The following is a 21,480-nucleotide window of genomic DNA, read 5'->3' on the forward strand; positions in this document are numbered from 1 at the left end:
AAGTAGGGGTCATCAATTACATTTGTCTGAGGGCCAAAACTTTCCTTGGCAGACATTGCGAGGGCCAGATGCCTTCATAAAATAAAATAAATTAACAAAATATGTTTGTTTTTTTTAAAACTTGATTTAGGAGGCTACAATTGGCATGTCTGTAAAGCATCGAAGCGCAGGCTAAAATAGCCGGTCTTAATAAGCAGCTACTCTCAGCGTGTCATATATGTGCTATTCTATAAAGAGCAGATCAATAAAAAGCAATATTGTTCTGAGAAATAAGAACTTGATCCGTGATCACCACGTGTTTGCTTTTTTACTGCTTTATTTAGAACCAACAGAATCAAACAATAAAATAAATGACAGTAACAGCTACAATTCTCAAAACTGAGAAAATCTATATGTTTTATCAATTTATGAGCACTAAAATCTAATAATTTTAATTTTAAAATTGATCATGTCGTCACCTTGCTAAAATAATGGCCTAAGTCATTTCTTTTTCTTTTTGACAAAAATTATCGTTTTGCCTTAATAACTTATTGGAATATTATTTGTTCTGTTTCCTGAAAAACCTGGAAAAAATGACATGGGCCATTATTTTAGGAAGGCGACGACGTTAAACATTTTTGATTAAAATGTATATGTTCGTACCATGATAACTTGATATCCACAATCTAAAAACCAACTACACAGCTTTAGATACTTTCCTTGGACCATGAACGGAAAACGGAGTCTCTGGAGGAAACCCATGAGACCACACAGTTCAGCTGTGTTGCACCAGGCGTCTAGACAGAAACTGAAACCCCTTCCACACTCGTTCGCAAAATGTAGATTGCAAAGATGTATAAACAAAAAGGTGAAAAAGTGATATGAACTTTGACAATTAAGACTTGTTGTCATTCTTGATAAATCAGGCAAACTTTTCCTTTTGCAAACGTTAAACTTAAAACTAAGTTACTTTCACCAAAGTGCGAGCTGAATGCCAGTATTAACTTTTTTAAAGTGACGTTTGTTGAAAAACAAGATGTTATTTAAAGTTCTTATGGCATTGAAAAATAAGGCCTAATTGAACAGATGTTTTGCTCACATTAGTCAGTTTGAATGTTTGTGTCATTTCACACACTGTAGATCCGAGTTGTCGTTCAAGCTATTTAGTCCTATATTTAATGCTGAAATCTGACTGGGAAAAAAAAAAAAAAAAGAAATTCATCAGTTTTGACAGTACCGGAGAAGTTCTCGGGATGAGTTCTCACTTTTGTCCTATAGAAGATTTGTTTAGACACAAATACCTCTGTCTTAAAGCACGGCTGAATAAGACGCATCACTCCAGCTCTACATAGAACATGACAGGTGATCTCCAATCATTGCGAGCTGGAAATATGTTAAGATATCTCAAGTCAAGGAGATATATATATATATATATATATATATATATATATTTTTTTTTTCCCCCAAGAAAGAAGACTATACAACGTGGGTTGTTAGGATTGTTTTATGCTAATGTTTGCTGGTCTCAATATATCGAATTTATGAAGGAGAGATCTTGTTTGTCTCTTACTTCACGCTTTTTTCCCCTCTCAGCTCTCCAGCATGTCTCATTTCTCACCTGAATGACACTCTTTGCAGTCAATCCAAACACACACGCACAGATCACACATAGCAGTGCACTTAACCATACACACCGGCACCGCTAAACCCTTTTCTTTTTGTCTCACAGGCAGACACACACACACACACACACACACACACACACACACACAGACACCTCTGGTGGCCGTATCCGCCACACTTCTTACTGGCGCTAATCAATCTTACAATACATTCATCATCAGCACCCCACCGCAGGCTCGGTCCTGCTGAGTGAAATCTCATTTAGGCCTCTTTGGATGTTTCTCTCCGGAAATGCAAAATTACATCACGGACACGGAGGGACTTGGCCTGGCAGGGAGCAGCCAGTCACAATTAGACACCGAGCAGAACAGGTGTGAATGGTGTCACTGCACTCCACAGAGAAAAACATTGCTCACATGAAAACATTTCAAAAAACGGTCTGTCTGTCTGTCTGTCTGTCTGTCACAGTTATGAAATAGTAAGAAGCGTTATGGCTATTACTTACAATATGAAACAACATGAAACATTAGAAACGGGGACAATTAGCCGCTCGCTTTACTTCCTGTATACGTTCCTTCCATTACCTTCTCAAAAAAGAGATTAAAAATCAAATCTTTACCCCATTTATACAGTGCCTTGAAACTGTTGTTGTATAACTTGCACTATTCGACTTTTTCAACCAACCCTTTTAAATCTACATTTACAAACACAAACTGCAACACATTTTATTTGTGCAAAGTTGCACGAGTTCGGGAAGTGGGAGCAAAAAGGACACATGGTTATAAACAAGTGGCAGATTCCGATCTAGTTCCTCTTAAAGATGTGCAAAGCACTTCTAATGACACTATCTACTGTTTACTGTACGTTCACTTGACCTCCAACTGGCTCCATGAACTCAGCAGATAGAAAGTAACATTTTAACAACAAAGCTTGTGTTCAAATGAGACGTCTCGCTTTAACACAAACTGTAGGAGTGTGTCTCCCTGGTGCATTTTTAGTCAAAACAAGTCTGTTCTATATTCACAGAAGTTACTAATGGTGGGTAGAGTTGCCAGAAATTTTACTCAAGTAAGTAAGTATGAATTATACTTCCTTTCTTTTGCCACAGATACTTTTACTCGAGTAAAAGTAAAAAGTACATTGCATTAAAATTACTCATTTTTTTTGAAAAGTTAAAAGAGAACATGCAAACTCCAGGCAGACAGACCCCAAGCCACAGATTTGCACTTACAGAAACACATTTTTGTCCCATTGTTCTTTCTTTTGCAAGTCTTCCGCAGCCACTAATGGATTTTGTGTTCTAGGAATGCCTGGACTTAACTCTGACCGGCTTTCCTGTCGCATCTTAAGAAAAGCATCCCCGCAGCATGATGCTGCCAGCAGAATGTTTCATGGGGATGATGTGTTCAGGGATCTGACCTGTGAGTGATCACTGCTGTATATTTTTTAACCTTGGGTTTCCTCTGGACCCATCGGCAGCCAAACGTCAGATTTTAAAGCGAGTTATTACCCAGGATGTTGCTCAGTATTTTCGTCATTTGTTTAATCCATCTTGTCTGTGGTACTGCGACGATGCTGGTGTTGCTACTGAGTGTTTCAATAATCATTGCCCGGATATTCTTAATGTAGTGGTGCCACTGAAAACCGCAGTTGTACGACTCAAAAAGAAAAAAGCTTCTCCCTGGATAAGTGAATCTATTCGGAAATTCAAAAGAGAGTGTCGCAAATTTGAACGCTTGTGGAAAATCCACTAAGCTCAGGGTTCACAGGCTCCTCGAACTTTGGATTTCTTCAAATGAAATATTTAAAAACAGCCAGAATTAAATACTTCTCAAATCGTATTACCTTAAATAAGAACAATTCTAATATGCTGTTTGAAATAAATGTCCCCGTTTCACCTGTGACCCCTGCAATACCTGTGTCCTCTAAAGCTGACTGTGATGACTTCATCTCGTTTTTTTTTGTGTTGAAAGTCAATAATGTGAGAGGGAGCATTTGTCCTTCAAGGTGTCAAAAGTTTGTTTCCATCTCTCCCCCTTTCCAGTCTTTGAATGTGCTCCAGTTACTTTAGAGGACATCTCAGGTTTACGTGATAAACCTGAGATGTCAGGTTTATCACGTAAACCTGTTTAAAACAGTTTTTTTGAAACAATATTGTTAAAAAAAAATACAATGCAAGGGCCAATAAAGTTATTGGCCCTTGCATTGTAGATATTTACAATACCTCATGTTCAACAGGTGGTTCCAAGTTCTTTCAAACATGCTGTTGTTGAGCCGTGATTGAAAAAGTGCAACTTGGATCCTTCCCAGCTTAATAATTACAGGACTATCTGCTAGATTCCTTTTATGTTCAAGGTTCTTGAAAAAGTGGTGGCAGAACAGCTTATTTCTTTTATGGAAAAACGTGAGCTCTTCAGCAATTTTCAGTCTGATTTTTGTAAGCTCTATTCCACAGAAACTGCCTCACTTAAAGTTATTTTAAAGATATTTTTTGTGTTTTTAGAAACCAGTTCATGTCCGACTTAAAATACCTGCTCTGTGTGGTATCCCAGGGCTCCGTCTTGGGACCTATCCTCGTTCTTTTGTATATTTTCCCTCTTGGCCAGATAATCTGGCAGTTCCCTGATGTATCCTATCATTTCTATACTGATGACATTCAGCTCTATTGTTCTTTTAAGCCTACTGAACATTTTAAGTTGTCCTGCTTGATAAACTGTGTTAATGATAATAAACAGTGGCTCTGTGTCAACTACTTGCAGGTAAACTTTGATGAGACGGAAACACTCATCATTGCCTCTGAGAACCAAATAACGGAAATCAAGACATTTCTGGGTGTATTGGCCTCGTCTGTCAAACCAAGCCTCAGAAACCATAGCATCATTTTTGATTCTGCCATGTCAGAGTGTCCTTCTCGCAGATTAATCAAAAACTGCTTCTTTCAGCTAAGAAATATTTCTAAGCTTCGAATTTTGGTGTCAAAGGCCGAATTAGAGAAGATTATTCATGCTTTTATTTTATCTCGTCTTGACTATTATAACAGCTTTTTAGATGTTTGACTAAGAAAGATCTTGGCCATCTGCAGTTAGTGCAGAACGCTGCTGCAAAACTTTTAACCAATACAAGAAAAAAATGGCATATTACCCCTATTTTAATCTCTTTACATTGGCTAGAGGTACATTTTAGAGTTTATTTAAAAATTTTAGTTTTTACTTTCAGAGCCCTGAGTGGCAAATCTCCAGCTTATATTACCTTTTACAATCATATTCCCCTTCTCGTAGCTTGACATCCTCCAGCCAAAGACCGTTAATGGTTCTACGAACTAATTTCAGGACCAGAGGGGATCGGTCTTTTAAAGCTGTGGCCCCCAGTCTATGGAATGTGATGCCTTTATCTTTACGCTGTCTTGATTCTGTTCTTGCGGCACCCATAAAAGAGGACATCATATATATGGCTTTTATTTCACAATGATTTTACTCTTATGACCTCTCACTAAAATTACTAAGACTTGCCCTGTTGACTTACCCTTCATCTGGGCTGGCCATGTACAGATCATGCACCGCGGCCATCTTGGCTGCTTCTGGGATTGATGATCTCTTGTCCCGGCCTTTCAGTTCAGCTGGACAGCCATGACTTGGTTGGCTCACTGTTGGATCACACGCTTTTCATACAACAAAAAAAAAAAGAGGAGAATTTTCCAAAAAGGTGCTGGGATATTATTTACCCTGCTTTAAACAGCTGCATGGCTAGACCTTTGCCCCGTCTGTCGATTCTTGATCTTCACGGTGCTGTTTGTTCACTAAAGTTCTCTGAATGCCTGAAACCCTAAGAAAACAGCTGGATTTAGATTGAATGTAGTACTCTATTTAATAGAGACCTATACATTAATACTGCTTTCTATTTAACATCGATATTGGAACTGAGGAACTGAGGAAAACAAGTGTTGCATCGTCTCATAATCCAACAAGGCAGCCATGTTGGATTATGAGGTCAGGGTTAGTAGGAAACCTCAATTCTGAATGTAGGAGGTGTTTTATTTGACTTTTCCTCCACATGTCCATCTTCCAACAAACAGTCCTTGTACTAAAATGAACCACTAAAAACTTTAAAATGAGACTCACTGGGGTGTAAAGGAAAAGTATAAATTAGTATATGGTACAACTACTCAATTTAAGTGACTCCTATGTTAAGTAACTCAAGTGGTTATGAATTTGTTAGATTCTGTCACCGCTTTACTGAGGTGAATGAAGAGGAATGACCAAATCATTCTTCCCTTTATAATTTGTGTGGTTCATCAGTGCACAGGGTACAGTTGTTAAACACACTGAAGCAAAAAGGCGACATTATCCTAATTTTATGGAATCAAAAGAAGAAATAGAGTAACAAATAAACAATTTAGATCATTTGCAAGGTTAGAACGTTCTTGAGCAGATGGTCTTAGTCGTATTAAATCACAGTAGTTTTCTTTTCTCCCATAGAACATGGGCTTAGTTAACATAAGAATCAGCCTGCAAAGCTAAAAGTGAGGGCCATTTTTCAGGCTCCTAACAATTACACTTCAACTGCGACTTAAATTAGAAGTCATGCAGCAGTAATGGCATTATTGTTTTGCCAAATCCTTTACACAGCAGTGTTTCTGCTTTAAATGATTCCATCCAAAAAAAAAGAAAAAAAAAGAAAGAAATTTGTCCCATTCTATAATTATTTTTAAGAAATTAATGAACGAAACGTTAAGCGCCACAACGCCTAATTACCACAAACCTGAGCCGCATATCGGGAGTTTTAAGTATATCAGGACTGTTAAATGTAGAAGGGCACAGCAATACATTCCCTCCCACAGCTTATTAACACATAGAAACATTTTGCAGTGCCGCAGTGAAAAGAAGATATAGATCCAAAATGTCAAACTAGGCGTACCGTACTGCTCACTCCCCCCCAATATAACCACTTTAAAGTCTTCCTTTTTTAACTTAACTTGCCTTCGGGTTCAGTTATGAGAGACAGTATATGTGGCAGAAAGCGAGGGGTGGCTTGTGCTATTTGACAGCAAAGAGATGGAAGAATGTAAGTAACTTCTTGAGGCCTCCTCTCCTGTGAACTATCGTTATCATTATTATTTTGACCGCATATTATTATATAGCTGCAAATAAGTTCAATGGCACGCCTGGAAAAACATGTTAAACGCCTACTTTGTGGTGACACATTTCACAGTGAATTACATTTGCTACAACAAGAGAAGAAAAAAAATTAAAAACAATTGCCTCATTATGATAAGGCAAATTCTAAATTATAGGCGGCACAATATCTGGTAACCCTTTTGTCAGTATTCACTAGCATTGAGTTTCCTCCTCTAACACAGGGTAGACCAAGCAGAGACCATCTTTGACCATTCTTTGTACAATCTCTCTAGAGCTATGGCGCACAAACCTTTCGCTGCACAGCCCAAAATGACCAACTTAACAGTGCTTGTAGGTCACATACACACATTTTTACTAATTAAAAAGACTTCAATTATTTCAATGTGAATATTTTTAAAAGTAGACGAAACACAAAAAGGGTCTTGCTATCTATCTATCTATCTATCTATCTATCTATCTATCTATCTATCTATCTATCTATCTATCTATCTATATATATATAGATAGATAGATAGATAGATAGATAGATATGTATATATATATATATATATATATATATATATATATAGATAGATAGATAGATATAGATAGATAGATAGATAGATAGATAGATAGATATAGATATAGATATGTGTGTGTGTGTGTGTGTGTGTGTGTGTGTGTGTGTGTGTGTGTGTGTGTGTTTGCCTAGTTAATAGATAGGCATCCAGTTTTCTTTGCCTAGAAAATTGTATTTTATCTTTCTTAGCATCTCTTTTTGAAAATGCTTGCTGTGTTAATGGTGTTTAATGAGTAGGTGTGGCTGAGTCTGTTATTAAATTAAAATAAAGTAATGTTAATATGAAATAAACTCTTTGTTTTGTAATCATTATTTTCTGTTTTAAGGCAATTTTGATTTTTCAGGTAACAATTGCCAAAAAAATTGCTTCAATTGCCTGTGGTGGCGGGCCAGATTTATACTCATTTTTAAAGGCGCAAAATCATTTTGAGGGCAGTAAAAGTCCCGCTGGCTTCTCCCAGGAATCACCCAGCTTCCTGGGTCCCTTCTTGTGCTGTTTCCTCTTCTGATATACTTTTAATTACTATATTTGCTTTAAATTTAGACATTTTTACTGATTCATTTTGGTCGTTCTTTTTGTTCAGCACTTTGGTCAGTGCCTACTGTTTTTAAAAGTGCTTTATAAATAAAGTTGGCATGCCTTGCACACCCATCAGGCTTTCAAAAGTATTTATGTCTGGAGACTAAGGTGAGCAACGAAAACAGTTGTGTTTGGTCAATCAATTATATGTTCATTGTCCTGTTGAAAGATCAAATAACAACCCTTTATGTTTTGTTTGGGAATAAAGTCCCCCAGGATTTTATTCAAAAAGTCTTGGTAAGATGCCAAGCACTCTAAAATGATTTTCAGGGCCTTTAGAAACGAAACATGCCCAGAGGATGACAAATGCTCCACTGTTTCTTTTTTTTTTCTCCCAATTTGTTCCAGTTAACCGTTCCAGTAGAGCTCAGCTAACTCAACATATTTATGTTTGTGATGGTAGGAAGGAAAAGGCACGGGTCCCCAAACAAACCAGTCGGTATGTAGACGATGATCAATGGAGATTTGGGGATCCAGAAGATAAAAATGAGTCATTGTCCAGCATAATGGTCAGTGGCTAAACAAAATGGTCCTCTGTGTCACGTTACAGCTGTACCCCACGAAACAGGGAACCGTGGATTATGAAGAAAAGGTTCCAAGAAGCAACAATGAATTTTAAAAAGTTAGGTAAAGATAAAAAGAGAGTTTATCTTAAAGTGACTGTTAGGAGTATCCGTTAGTTTAGTAAAAACAATAACTTTAACAATAACCTCTAACTTTAACACCCTAGCCCTTAACCTTAACCCCCTAATATTGATTTTTTTTTTTCCAGCTAGTTTAAATTGACTTGATTTGGGGTCAACAAACGTTTCCATTCTTTTGAAAAATATTTAAGCAGGGAATTATCTTTGAATAATTACAGCATTAAAGGTGGTGTTCAGTATGACAGTCGGCACAGCTGGCGGGCAGCGAAACGAAACACAAAGCCTCATCCATTAATTATCACTTTTTCACTCGCTAATTTTGAGAAATCCTAATTGATGGGAGTTTCAGGAGGGCTGCCTTGCAACTGGACTGTGACTTTACTGTGACGACGCAAAAAACACTCGAGGAAATCTGAGCTCATCACATGTGTTTATGTGGGTTTTTGTTTTTTGTGTTCCGGGTGCCTCTTCAGATACATCCAGCCAAACCGATAGGCAAGTGAGCATGCAAAGCAGACACCCTTTACAGTGCAGGAGAGTGTGTCCGTGCACGTGTGCGCGTGCGCGCGCTCGCATGTGTGCAGGGTTCACAGGCCCGGGCTTTGACATTCACGCTACACCACCTACGCGCTGGGGTCCCATCTCGAGGTCATTTACATATCTTTGAAAGACAGATTGAAAAGAAAGAGAAAGGAGGTGGCAGAGGAAACGGAGGGAGGGTGTGCAGGGGGGGAAAAAAAGAGGGGGAAAGATGAGATAGATGGAGAGGAAGAGGGGTGATAGAGAGAGTGGGAAAAGGGGGGAAAAGGAGAGAAAAGACCAAGCTCGAAGATTACATCCCCCCCCCCATCTAACAAAATGAGGGGGGAGTCAGGGTGTGCTGGGGCCTACTGGGAGGATCCTTATTCATATTTGTGTGTGAATTGTTTATCACGGTGACAGAAGCGTGCCAGGGCTGAGATAAAGGCAGCGCTCCATCACGGGGCTGTGACAGCGGGAGGACACGGCGCGCACTCACCGCAGCAGCCCCAGAAATATTATTAATAGATGCTGACTTGATTTGCCACGATTGCAGCGTCTTGGCACCGCTTGATTGTGGCCTGTGAAGTTCCGTCCAAAGGGGAAGCTATTTTTCATGAAGTGACAGAAGTCTTTGCGATTTCTATCCACACTCCCCGCACCACCACCTCACCTTCCTCTTTCCCTTCCCTTCCTCCCTCCTTTCCTCCTCTTCTTCCCTGCAGTTGAGCAGTTGCATCTTTTCTCTCTTTTTTTTTTTTTTTCTCCCACCGAGCTGATATGCAAGGCTGCTTATTATGAGAGCAGTGTCAGATTTAGAGGGGGGGGGGGGGCTGGAGAAATAGTGGCTTTTTTTTGATGGGATGGCCTGTGAGATGGCCTGTAGATGATATCCGGTGTGTGTGTGTATGTGTGTGTGTTTGAGGCTGCCAAGCATGCATAAACTTCAGTAGTTTCAAGCAATATCACAGCTTTAGCTATATTGGAAAATGTGTTATCACACATGTGCATGCATAAATTCATAAGTTCACACAAAGCTGGTAAACACAGATTTTTTTTCCCCCACCCTTATAGACGCACGTTAGCGGCGGCGATGATGCTTGCGTTAGACCTCACAGTGAGGTTCGGATGAAGGCTGAGCGATTTACAGTGCAGAGCAGGAAGCTCAAACGCCTCTCCGTGCTGACAACGTGCGTCGTCGTTGCCACACTGAACGCGTCCACCCTTGCGCGGATGGAGGGAGCGTCGCTTTCGCTCTTCCCCTCGCCGTGTGCGCGCCGGCGGCAGCCATGAGAGGGCATCGCAGCCCCGCGTTCTGCGCGCAAAGAGCGAATAAACTCGGATTTCTTTTGGCCCGTCAAAGTTCGGCTTGTGCACACACCGTCTTTGATAAATGGCTCTGCGACTATGATTTGAATTTCAATCCTGGCCCACCAACAAGTTTCGCAGGCCTCCCTCCCTCCCTCCCGCCCCCCTTCCCTCCCGAGTGCGAAAAAGAAAAAAAAAAACACGAGGAGAGAAGATCTGTGAGGATATTTGACAATGAAATAGAGACAGAAACCTTTTGTGCCGAGCATTTTCATCTCCGAAAACCGCAGACAAAGCCTCGCTGAGGGGAGTTGAAAGCTGGAGAGTACAGTGAGATCACGGCTGCAGACCGCCGTCATAACGGCAGGGCCGCCTCACCCTCCCTGACCTTGTTTGCGCGCAGACTTATCAAAACGACCATGAGATCAGAACGCGGCGGAGTTTCTCAGGTCTTGTCTCTGCCGCTGCGCACACACACACACCTGCGCCTGGCAACCGCAGGCCCTGTCCTCATTGGCGTGGAGACGGGAAGAAGCCTGCGGTCTCAGACGCAAACACACACACACGCGCGCGCACGCACGCACGCACACTCGTACGTACATCGCAGCGGAGTGCTGTTCTGGTGGGGCCCTAACCTCATACAGGATGTGCGCTTGTCTCCGTACAGCCCTTATCTCTGCACGCTGCACTGCTACTGCAGCCAAGAGGCCACAGTGTGGGTGTGACACCTGCCAGGGAGAGGAGGTGGGGAGGAGGGGAGGGAGCGGGAGAGTTGACTGAACAAACAGAGAGATGGGGCGATGGAGATAACTTTTTTAGCTTTTGCTTTTCTTTTTTTTCTCCTTCTTCTTCTTCTTTTTAAGAAGCTAGATGTGTAATTCCACCAAGTTTCGAGTCTCCTGCTTGAGCTGTAATTCTAATGAAATTGAATCGGGCTCCAGGCTTAACCATTCAAAGGCCCGGCGGTAGCCACAAATGTTTCCCCGCCAAACCGTGTTTTATCCAAACCGGAGCTTCTCGCTCGCTATATTCTGCACAGGCGTTTCTTTGAAAGCGGCAATCTTTTTCAGTCTCCTGACAAATAGTTGCACTGTTCAGTGTCGGCTGACAAATTAATTCCAATAATATTCAAATATGATGGCGGCGGCGGCGGTGGCGGCGGGCCATCTTTATTCAGCATTATGCTTTCTCCTCGGAACATTGTTTATCCAATCTGCACCCGTGCCGGCCGCCGTCTACTTTGGAGTGTTCTGTCTTTCCAGCAATCTGTTTCTGATATTGCTCTATTTTCCTGGGACAGAGTGATATTTTTTGCACTGGCCTCATATTATTCCACCCTTAATGGAATCCTGGTGCTGAACCCCACCTCCCGACTACCCCCCACCCCACCCTCTCAATTTGAATAAACGCATTCAATTAAATCAAAACCAAGAATAGTGTGGCTTTTAATTGAAAGGGAATTATCCTCTATATGATTTCAGAAACGATCTCTGGGGAGGTAGTGGTGCTTTTCAACAACTCACCAATTAGACACTTGTCTCTTAAATGGAAACTACCTCCAAAGGAAATGCCCCGCATTAGGGCTTAATGATTTGGGCACTTACCAATTACGGTAGCAATGAATTTCTTTTCTCGTTAAAACAAGACGTCATTTTATGGATTCATAAAAGCTGCGGCTCTGTATACTGTTGAGGCTTAGGGGGGAGCACTAAGTGCTGCAATTACATCATATATTTTGTAACTCATTGTGTATTTAAAACTGCATCATAATTCAGATTTGTGAATACTTCTATGCTACGTGGATTGCTTTCCGGTCTCTGCAATAAGGTTATTTTTGACTGGAGAACAAAAAAACTCTATACATATAAATATATTGGTTTGTAAAAGTATTCACACTTCTTTTTTGACATGTTGTCACGTTACAGCCATAAATCTCTGCGTACATTTGTGGGATGTAGACCAAAAAAAGGTAACATATACTTGTCAAGGAAAGGGTTTCTTAACAGCATCAGTAAGACCAAGCAACACAGCAGACAGATCAGGAATGAAGCTGTTAAGAAGCTCAAAACAATAGATACCAAGGAGGGAGCATTTCGATGAAACCTGTTCAATTCATCATCTTGAAAGTGAAAGGTTGTGTAACAACTGTAAAACTTAAAAGACATGGTTCTCCGCCTAAAGAGGCCGGACAAGGTGAACATTGACCTAAAAAGAGCACGAGAGGCCCGTGCTAACTCTGGAGGAGCTGCAGAGATGCTCCTGGCAGGAAGATTTGTAACCATACACGCTGCAAATCTGTCCTTTAGTAGAAAAGTGGCAAGAGGCCACTGTGGAAGCCCCTGTTGAACGAAAGACATAGGAAGTCTATGTAAGGGAAACAGCAAACACGAGGAAGAAGATACGCACATTACCCTGAAGACACTTTTACAGTGAACACAAAAGAAAGCCAGATGGTCAAATGAGACCAATATGAAACTTTTCCGCATGCACGCAAAACACTTCATGTTTGTGTGATGAAAGAAAAAGCAGTGCATGTCACCTTCAACACACCGGCTCCACGGTGAAACATAAGGAAAACAGCCTCACACAGTTCATTTTTCTTTCAGCAGAGACCGGGAAACTGGTCAGAGTTTATATAAGGATCGATGTAGCTAAATACAGGCCAATCGTTGAAGTTGGGTGCTGCAGAAAACTTGAGACTGGAAAGTGGGATCTCCTTCCAGTGGGAAGTTTACCCTAAACATACAGTCTGAACTGCAGTAGAGTGGTTTGGTTCACAGCCTATTCAGGTCAGAGTGGTCCAGTCAAAGTAAAGAAATAAATGGAATTGAGCTTGAGCGACTTTTGCAAAGAATAGGCAAAATCAGAAAAGACAGAAACGTTCCCCAAAGGACTTTCAGCTGTAACTGTTGGAAAAGGTGGATTTTTTCAGTATTGATGCAGGGGTGCTGAATGCAAATGCATACCAATCTTTTAAGATTTACGTTTGTTAAAACAGCAGAAATCCATCTATTATTTTCCATTTTCTTCAAAATTATGAGATTTTCTAAAAGCGCATTACAGTCTGTGGCTGCGACATGACAAAAACGGGGAAAAGGGCCAACAGACGTGAATATGTTTGTTTTGCATTTTCCTCAAAAAATCTTACAGTAACCTTATCAAAATCCTGTTTGCTCGGTAAAGCCATTACATTGACAAAAGAGGGCAGCAGGCTGCTACCGAATGACCGTTTAAGAGAAGGGGAAGGAAAGGGGAGGAGGGGTGATCTTGGCCAGAGAGACTGTGCGTCTGGTTTTGCTCACTGAAGAGGGCCTGCTCGTCTGCTCGCCTGCCTCCACGGCTGGCTGTCTGTCTGTCTGTCTGTCTGTCTGTCTGTCTGTGTGTGTGTGTGTGAGTGACTGCGAGATTGGTTTATTTTAGTTCATCATCTCGCTCATCAATCTTTTACATGGGACTGGGTCAGCAAAGATGACAAAAGTGAATCGCTTATGTGGTCTAAAGTTTCTGGCAGCGAATCGGTGTGAGTAAACTCAAAAGACTCGCTCTTCCCTTTCTTCTTATACTCCCCCCTCCCCTCCTTCAGAGCTACCCACCCCTCCCCTTTCTTCTCTGTCACCCTTACCCCCCTCCCTCCCGTGTCTGCCTGCCCCCCCCCTTCATTCCCCGGCCATCACACCCCCCCCATTCCAGAGATATATGAAGGCAATGTGTGGATCTGGATGGCTTTGTGAACTGGGTGCCAGACCACATCTGAGAAGCTGTGCTGAGGGAGCACATTGCACGGGTGACGTCGTCCTCTTCTCCCTTCTTCTTTCTCCTTTGCTTGCACTTCTCCTTTTCTTCCCCTCCGAGGTGTTCGCAAGTGACCACTGATTGATAGATTTCTCCATTTGGCGAGGCGTCGCACCAGAAAAGTTCCCTCTCCTCCCAGATTTATTCACAGCGATGTTCTCTGCCGAGCGACTACTGGATCGCAGCTTGTGAGGGTGGGGCAAGCAGAAAAAGTTCCAACTAGGAATGAGATTTATTTATATATATATATATATATATATATATATATATATATATATATATATATATATATATATATATATATATAGATGCGCTTGAAAGAAATTTGACAATCTCAGCTTTTTTCTCCTGAATTCAAACACGTCAGATGTTGAACGGATTTGTCAAAGGGCAGAGTGTTATGAACTAGAATCAGGCAAACCCAGTATTCAAACCCAACAAGTGAGGTTAAGGCAAAAAACAGGATTTTAATAATGAAAACAGGGACAGGCGGGCTCAATAGTCAAAAGGGCAGTCCAAAATCCGGTACACAAAAAGCAGTCCAAAATAGGCAGAGGTACAGACAGGGCAAAGCAAGCTCGGATAACCATGGGACAGAAACTAGTCGGTAAACCGGTAAATCAGTCAGACAGGGCAGGAAAAACAGATCAGGGAACAGGCTGGCTCAGAATCAAAAAGGCTCTCGGGTTATCATCAACAGGTCACACAAGAAAGGAACGCTGGAACAAAACTCACCGTGGCTCGTTAATGATCTGGCCGATTGCAGAGGTTTGTGGCAGGACTATATAGGGGAGTGAGCAGGTGAACAGGAGTGAAGACTAATTATAAGTGAGCAGGTGGATCTAATCAAGGCAAGAAAGCTGACAGATTGCTGAGGGGAGACCAAACAGAGCTGATAAAGTGACAGGTGGAAAACAGGTAACCTAAACAGAACAACATGTCTAAATCAAAACCAAACAAGACCCCAAAAGCAGAAACTTAACTAATAAATCTGATAACATAAACCAAGACAAAACCCAAATCGTGACACAGAGTGAATGCTGAGGCTTACTGGGCATGCGGGGGCTTTCGGCGCTGCCTGACCAGAGTCGAGAACCCAGGCAGCCTTCAACAGTTTACCAAGGAAGCCTTCATTTCTTTAACCTTTTCCCTACGACTCTCATTTAAGGTTCCCAAACTCATACGGTTGTCAGGCTGTCATCTAAAGTCTAGTAATGTCACACTTTAAACATGAGACCGGAGTGGGTAGAGGCTGCTTTCCACAAATAACATGTAAATCTATTTCCTATTTAATTAGTGTGGAAACACATAGATGTACACTTGATAGGAATATTTAATTAACATTTATCTCTTGAGTGTATTACATGCCAAATGTCTTTAAAAAAACCCAAGTCAAGCTGTGAAGTGGGTTTCAGGCAACTGATTAAAACCTTAAAGACATTCAGTCTGATTAAAACAACAACAGCAAATTTTGAAATTAGCCCAGGTTAGAGCAATTTAATACGGTTCTACCTAAGCCTTGAGAGCACCATCGTTTATTAAATGTTAATAAAAAATAAAAAAAGACCTGGAGCAAATTGTAGGTCCAAAGTATATCTCTGTGCACCATAAAAAGGATTTTTGTAGGGTACTGAATACAAGCCGTTAAACGTATTTCTATTGTACTCAAGCATAATTTTGTAAATCTAATGTTTAGTAAAGGTTGACTTCTAACAACTTTAGCTACTTTCTACCTAAGCTTTTTTTTTTTTAAAGGATTTAACTGAAGATGTTGGTCCAGTCAGCCTCATTCATCATCTATGGTCCAGAAGTGGTGGCACAGATAAACCATTGTGTTCACAGGTTGTATTACAAATAAATGTATCACCTAGGAAAAAGTTGTCACAAGACTTGTAGTTGAGAATGCTTTGGTGTCAGAGCTAGAATTTAAATTTGTCTGCATCTTTAGCCAGTTTTGCTAAATTAAAGTGTAAATCACCCCAAAGTCAACTTTTTTTCAGATAAACTGTATAAACTGAGCCTAAAGATGCTACTTTAATGTTATTGTGCAATTTAAAAAAAAAAATGGATGTGAATTTGTTTAGTTCTGCGTTGTCTGAACTGTCTCAGTGCTGCCCTCTTAGGGTTGAATGGTGGCTATTGCAGTTGAATTGTCCTATTGGTTCAAACGATACATGGTTTTATCATCAAAACCCTGCGTTCGGGTTTGAAAGAGTCTCAGTTCATAGCAAGTCAGGAGTCAGAATTGTGAGCATTGCCAACATTGATCGTAGCGTTGAAAGATAATTGTTTTATTCTTCATTCCTTTGATCATACGCTTTACTTAAAATAATTTAGATCTAGATGCGATAGTAAGCGTCCAGAAAGTTTGTTACTGCTTTGAACGTTGTTAGCTATGATGCCGGGAACATCATTTTGCCACTCAGGAACCGGACCCAACTTTCCACTCCTCTGCCTCGGCAGCACCACCCTCAGGCATAGCTGAGTCAGCGCATTAAAGCAGATGGTCAAACACAAAGCCTCGCTCAACCTCCGGTGGCAAAGCTACCATTGTGACTCACTCTCCATGCTTCAGTATGTGAAACTAGGCACTTTTACTCATGCTGACCACACCCCTTCTTAACCCCCATAGCTCATCCCCACACTTAGCCCTGCCCCTCAGTGGGCACTGCCCACTTTGGTAGCATTTAAAAAAAAAAATTGTCTGAGTGTGGGGTTATGCTTTCACATTGGCGTTAGTTGCACCTTAAACTTGCTAGCAGACTTAGGCCTTGTACACACGTAGCCAGGTCTTTATAAAAATAAATATCTACCCCATATAACCTTTAAACAAAGTTTTCATCCACACAAACTCATTTAAAGGTTACGTCAGTTGGAAGATGCCGTAGGTTAGTGAATTTGTCAAGATTTAACATTGATTAAACACATATTGTAAAGAGTCCATCACAACACCAACTTTGAAATCAGCACCTGTCTGACCTGCATTCAGTTTTTTCCTCCACTGCATGGCCAGTGCTATAACAATGGCTGCGCATGTGATTTGTCACAGACTGTGACCCTAATAGTCCATCTTGTCATGTACACATAGGCTCAGAAACGACGTTTTTATAAATTTCCAATTTGGCCGGAGTTTTCAGAACGATTTGTTTTTAGGTATGTAAAATGCGGAGCACTATAGCGAAAGCGGCAACGCTCCACTTGTGAAAGTAAAATCTGTCGGGCTCTCTTTGGCATTAAGACGGCAATCCTTAATGCTACACTGCCAGACAGGACACACGCCAAAAAAAGAGTTGTAAAATGTAGTTCACGTGTGGATGAAAGGCCTAACTGCATAAAAATATATGACTGTGAACCTGTTGAAAAGTAGGTAAATAAATCCTTGTAGGGGTTTACGTATTCTGCTTTATGGCAACTGGTTTAGCTAACTTTAGCTGACATGTAAACAACTCAAACTGAAAGTTTTCACATCAGTGGTGGAACGGTATGTTAGCGAATGTTAACAGTCTATAACTTTACAATAGAGATATTCAAATTTTTGTTGTTGTCTTTTTTAAGCAAAACAAAGTCTGTGTTACTTTGTAGGGTTATGTTTTATGAACCTGTCGGCTGAACCGGACCACCAATTATACTGATTTGACCGAAGGTGGATCGTGAGTTTACAAGAGCTGTGAGACTTGGGAAGCACAACAAATATCATCTTCCATGCTTTGCACAAGAAACACAGTATCCCACTGAAATAAAATCTCAGAGCATTTCAGTCAGAGTTTTTTTTTTATGATAAAAGTTAAAATAGTCTGACAAGCTTGTTAGTCCTGCCTGTCGTCCAGTGACCACTGGAGATCGGCACCGGCCTCCTGGGAACCAGCTAAAGACAGATTGGTGGAATAAATGTTTATTTTTACAGTGGTAATCTTAGAACCGCATATAAAAAAGTTGACCAAGTGATGAGATGCATTTCATGCTGAGGGAATGAATGTCCTAGAGCTGGAAGAATATTGGATGCGTGCTTTGCATGTGTCCCAATGTGAAACTTTTAGTTTTAAAGTTTTAAGTCTGCATTGTTGGTTTATCATCATAACGTGTGTTGGGATTTTTCGATTAGTTAAATGTCTCATACAACCAAATACTCAAGAACTACCTCCTGTCTATTGTAAACAAAAGTCTAAATCAAAGATGTAGGTTTCAAAGCTTCTACCTCATATCCAAAGCTTAGCAACTAGGCATTGCTTTGCGAGACGCACTTCAGTTTGACGGGAAATAATGTGCCCTTTTAAAATCCCGAGATCTCTTACCATGAGATCTGCTTACACCCCGAATTTTTACGGTTGTTATAAAGTTACCTGCTAAATTTATCTGTGACAGACTGGCGACTTGTCCATGATGTGGCCCCGCCTCTCACTTCATAACCTATAAATAAAACATAGGATTGATTCATATAACATTCATTTGCCCTATTTAGGATTTTTGATAGATCAACTAAGACGAAATAATAGAATAAACAACAGCTCAGTTTCAGTAGTAATTTTCAAGTGCTTATTAAACAGAATATTATCTCTTTTTTGTTGTTCTGCTCTGTCTAGATAAACACTGAAAGTAAAACAAGATAGTCAGGCTATCTGCTCAGGTAGCCAACCTGCAGTCAGCTCCTTAAAAGACGTGCTCACAGCTTTAAAGTGTTGTTTTAAAAAAATGACCTAATATTAGTGACGGGTGGTGATCTTTTAGTTTACACACCATAGCTATCCATGTTCTTTTGCAATCAGAAATATTCACAAAAGGCTGAATCCTTTGACACGACACAAGGAGGGAGCAACACAGAGAAACAGTGTGTCTTCACGCTTAATGGTGGAGGACAAACACAAAACAAAACCAGTGGAATTTAACTGTGAGGGAAAGAAAAACTGACTTTGCCAAACGATGAAGACACAAGCCTCTAGGAACATGTGACTCACCACACAAACTGCTTCGCCACAGACGTGATCCGCTCCCTTCCAATGCAGCCTCCACTGCCCTCTCCCTCCGTAACGCACGCACACACACACACACACACAGCACACACACAGAGAACACGGGCGCAGGGTCGGCCAGCGCTCATGAGAGAGAGAGAGACTCTGAAAAATAAGCCCTCATTTGGGCAGAGTGGATTCAGATGGCTTGGCTGCGTCTCAAAGGCGAGCGGCTCTCTGGTCAGCTTATTATTTCGATGGAGGCAAGACGCTGATGTTCTCAAGTGTGGCGCACTTCAATCATGCCACCCCGACAGCTCCGCGCATTGGGTCAAGGCTATGGTCTTGTCCGCATGGTCCGAACCAGCCAAGACATGTCCTGTAGCGTTCCCGGGGATGGGGCCCACAGTCCTTGTGACACTGCTCCTACGTCTCCTGTCGGAGATGAACCGAGTTCCCATGCAAGCAGCACAAATAAATAAATAATGTAAATTGAATTCGGCTGTGGTTAGGGAATCCCAGACCTGACCAGGGGGAAAAAAAGAAAGTAAAATTACTGAAATGTGCCAAGTCTTTGCAGTTGCGAGTAAGAAGGCAGATGTTTAATTTCCTTTAGTGTGAGCGGTGATGCAGAGAGGTGTGGATTCCTATTTGCGTGTGTGTGTGCGTGTGTGTTCTTGTAACTACAGCTGAGTGAGAAATTTTTTTGCTCATTTTACTAGCAAAGTGAGGACTTTTTGTCAGTCCTCAATTTTTTTTTTCTAGGCTAGGGGTTAGGCTTAGCATGAGGGTGTGAATTAGGTTTAGGATGGGGTTAGGGCTAGGTATAAAGTGGCAAAGGTTAGGGCAGGGGTCAGGATTAGGCCGTAGAAAGGCTTGAAAATGAATGGAGGTCTATGGAAGTCAAGGCACGGTGTGTGTGCACTGCAAAAACTGAACTAAAAATAAGCACAATTTTCTTAAAACTAGTGTATCTGTCCTTGATTTGAGCAGGTAAATAAGATGATCTGCCAACGGAATAAGATTTTTGCACTTAAAATAGGAACAACTCATCTCCATCGTCCTATTTCAAGTGCAGGATGTCTAATTATCTTATTTTAGGGTTCAAAATACTCAATCCATTGGCAGATAATATCATTTACCTGCTCAATTCAAGGACAAAAAACTCAAATTTTAAGAACATTTTACTTATTTTAAGGTCTATTTTTGCAGTGTGTGTGTGTGTGTGTGTGTGTGTGTGTGTGAGAGAGAGAGAGAGAGAGAGAGAGAGAGAGAGAGAAACAGAGAGAGAGAGAGAGAGAGAGAGAGAGAGAAACAGAGAGTTAGGGGAATATAGGTGGTGATGACGGTGGTGGGGAGGTCGGGTGGCTTCTCATGTTCGCGTTTCGTCAGTGTTTGTGTTTGTGATGCAAAAATATTTTTGACTCCTTCTCTTTTTCTTTTTTTTCTCCCCTCAGACAGTGAAGAGCATAATTAACATAAGCAGACTCTCTAAACAAAAAACAAACAAATTCATGAGTCACAAAAAAAAGTATGGAAGTAATCTTTGCCGTTTTGTCTTTGGCTCAACTTTGTAGCCGGTCTCCAGCGATTCCCCCCGTTCACGCGTTTAGCTGCATAAACATACTTTTGTTTGTTCGGCTGGGCTCTGATTATTACCATAAAGGATTGCTTTTCCACGTTTAATGTTGGGGTAGCGAGTTCTTAAACACCGGCAGCAATTAAATCACACTACAGTTGACCACACAGAACAAGATCCACCTCTCACACACAAACACACACACACAAGCGCTCAGAAATGTTCAATCCACACGTCCACACAAAATGAGACAAGAAAAAAAAAAGCCCTGAAATTACTAAAACTAATAAACACTTAACACAACGGAGTGAAACATAATCACGGCTGAATGGGAGCCGCCATACGCGCTTGACCTACGCTGTTCCTTCCTGACTGGTCAAAGGCAGCCTTGCGAGAAGGTTAACTGGACTATATGTGCTGTTATCCCACTGTGGGCATCTGTTCCATGGCTTACATTAGCAGTTATCGGCTGCACCAATGTTTGTCATGGCCCTAGAGTTGTGTAATTCAGACTTACCAAAGCGTACCATCCGCCACCATGGTCTGTTTCCCCCCTCTAGCCGTGCCCTGATAGGGTAATGTGGGATGAAATGACGGCCAATTAGATGGGATCACCAAGCAGGACGTGCAAACAGAGCCCATCAGACCAGACCAGGAGGGATTGGGTCCTGCTGGGGCTGTCGGCAACTTTGCCTCTTGCTAATCTCTTATCAAACACTAAAGCGCCACTTTTGAGCGATTTCATTAAAGCCTAATTTATCTCAAATCGGAGTCATTGACAAACTCTACTGGACTTACAGTACAGCAGGGTCCCTG

The 21,480-nt window shown here is 41.2% G+C and overlaps 1 long non-coding RNA gene across 1 annotated transcript in view; it reads right to left on the bottom strand.

Moving 5' to 3' along the window:
• The window catches only part of LOC118566110, a 47,129-nt gene extending 41,768 nt beyond the window's left edge, over positions 1–5,361 (bottom strand). Inside the window, exons 1-2 of the long non-coding RNA XR_004932806.1 lie at positions 5,324–5,361; positions 5,125–5,245 (exon numbers count right to left, since the gene is read on the bottom strand). This is a non-coding gene — a long non-coding RNA (uncharacterized LOC118566110). The remainder of the gene's footprint in view (positions 1–5,124; positions 5,246–5,323) is intronic.
• Between the last annotated feature and the right edge of the window lie 16,119 nt (positions 5,362–21,480).

The sequence above is a fragment of the Fundulus heteroclitus genome, chromosome 15, assembly GCF_011125445.2.
Source record: "Fundulus heteroclitus isolate FHET01 chromosome 15, MU-UCD_Fhet_4.1, whole genome shotgun sequence".
NCBI classification, from domain to species: domain Eukaryota; kingdom Metazoa; phylum Chordata; class Actinopteri; order Cyprinodontiformes; family Fundulidae; genus Fundulus; species Fundulus heteroclitus.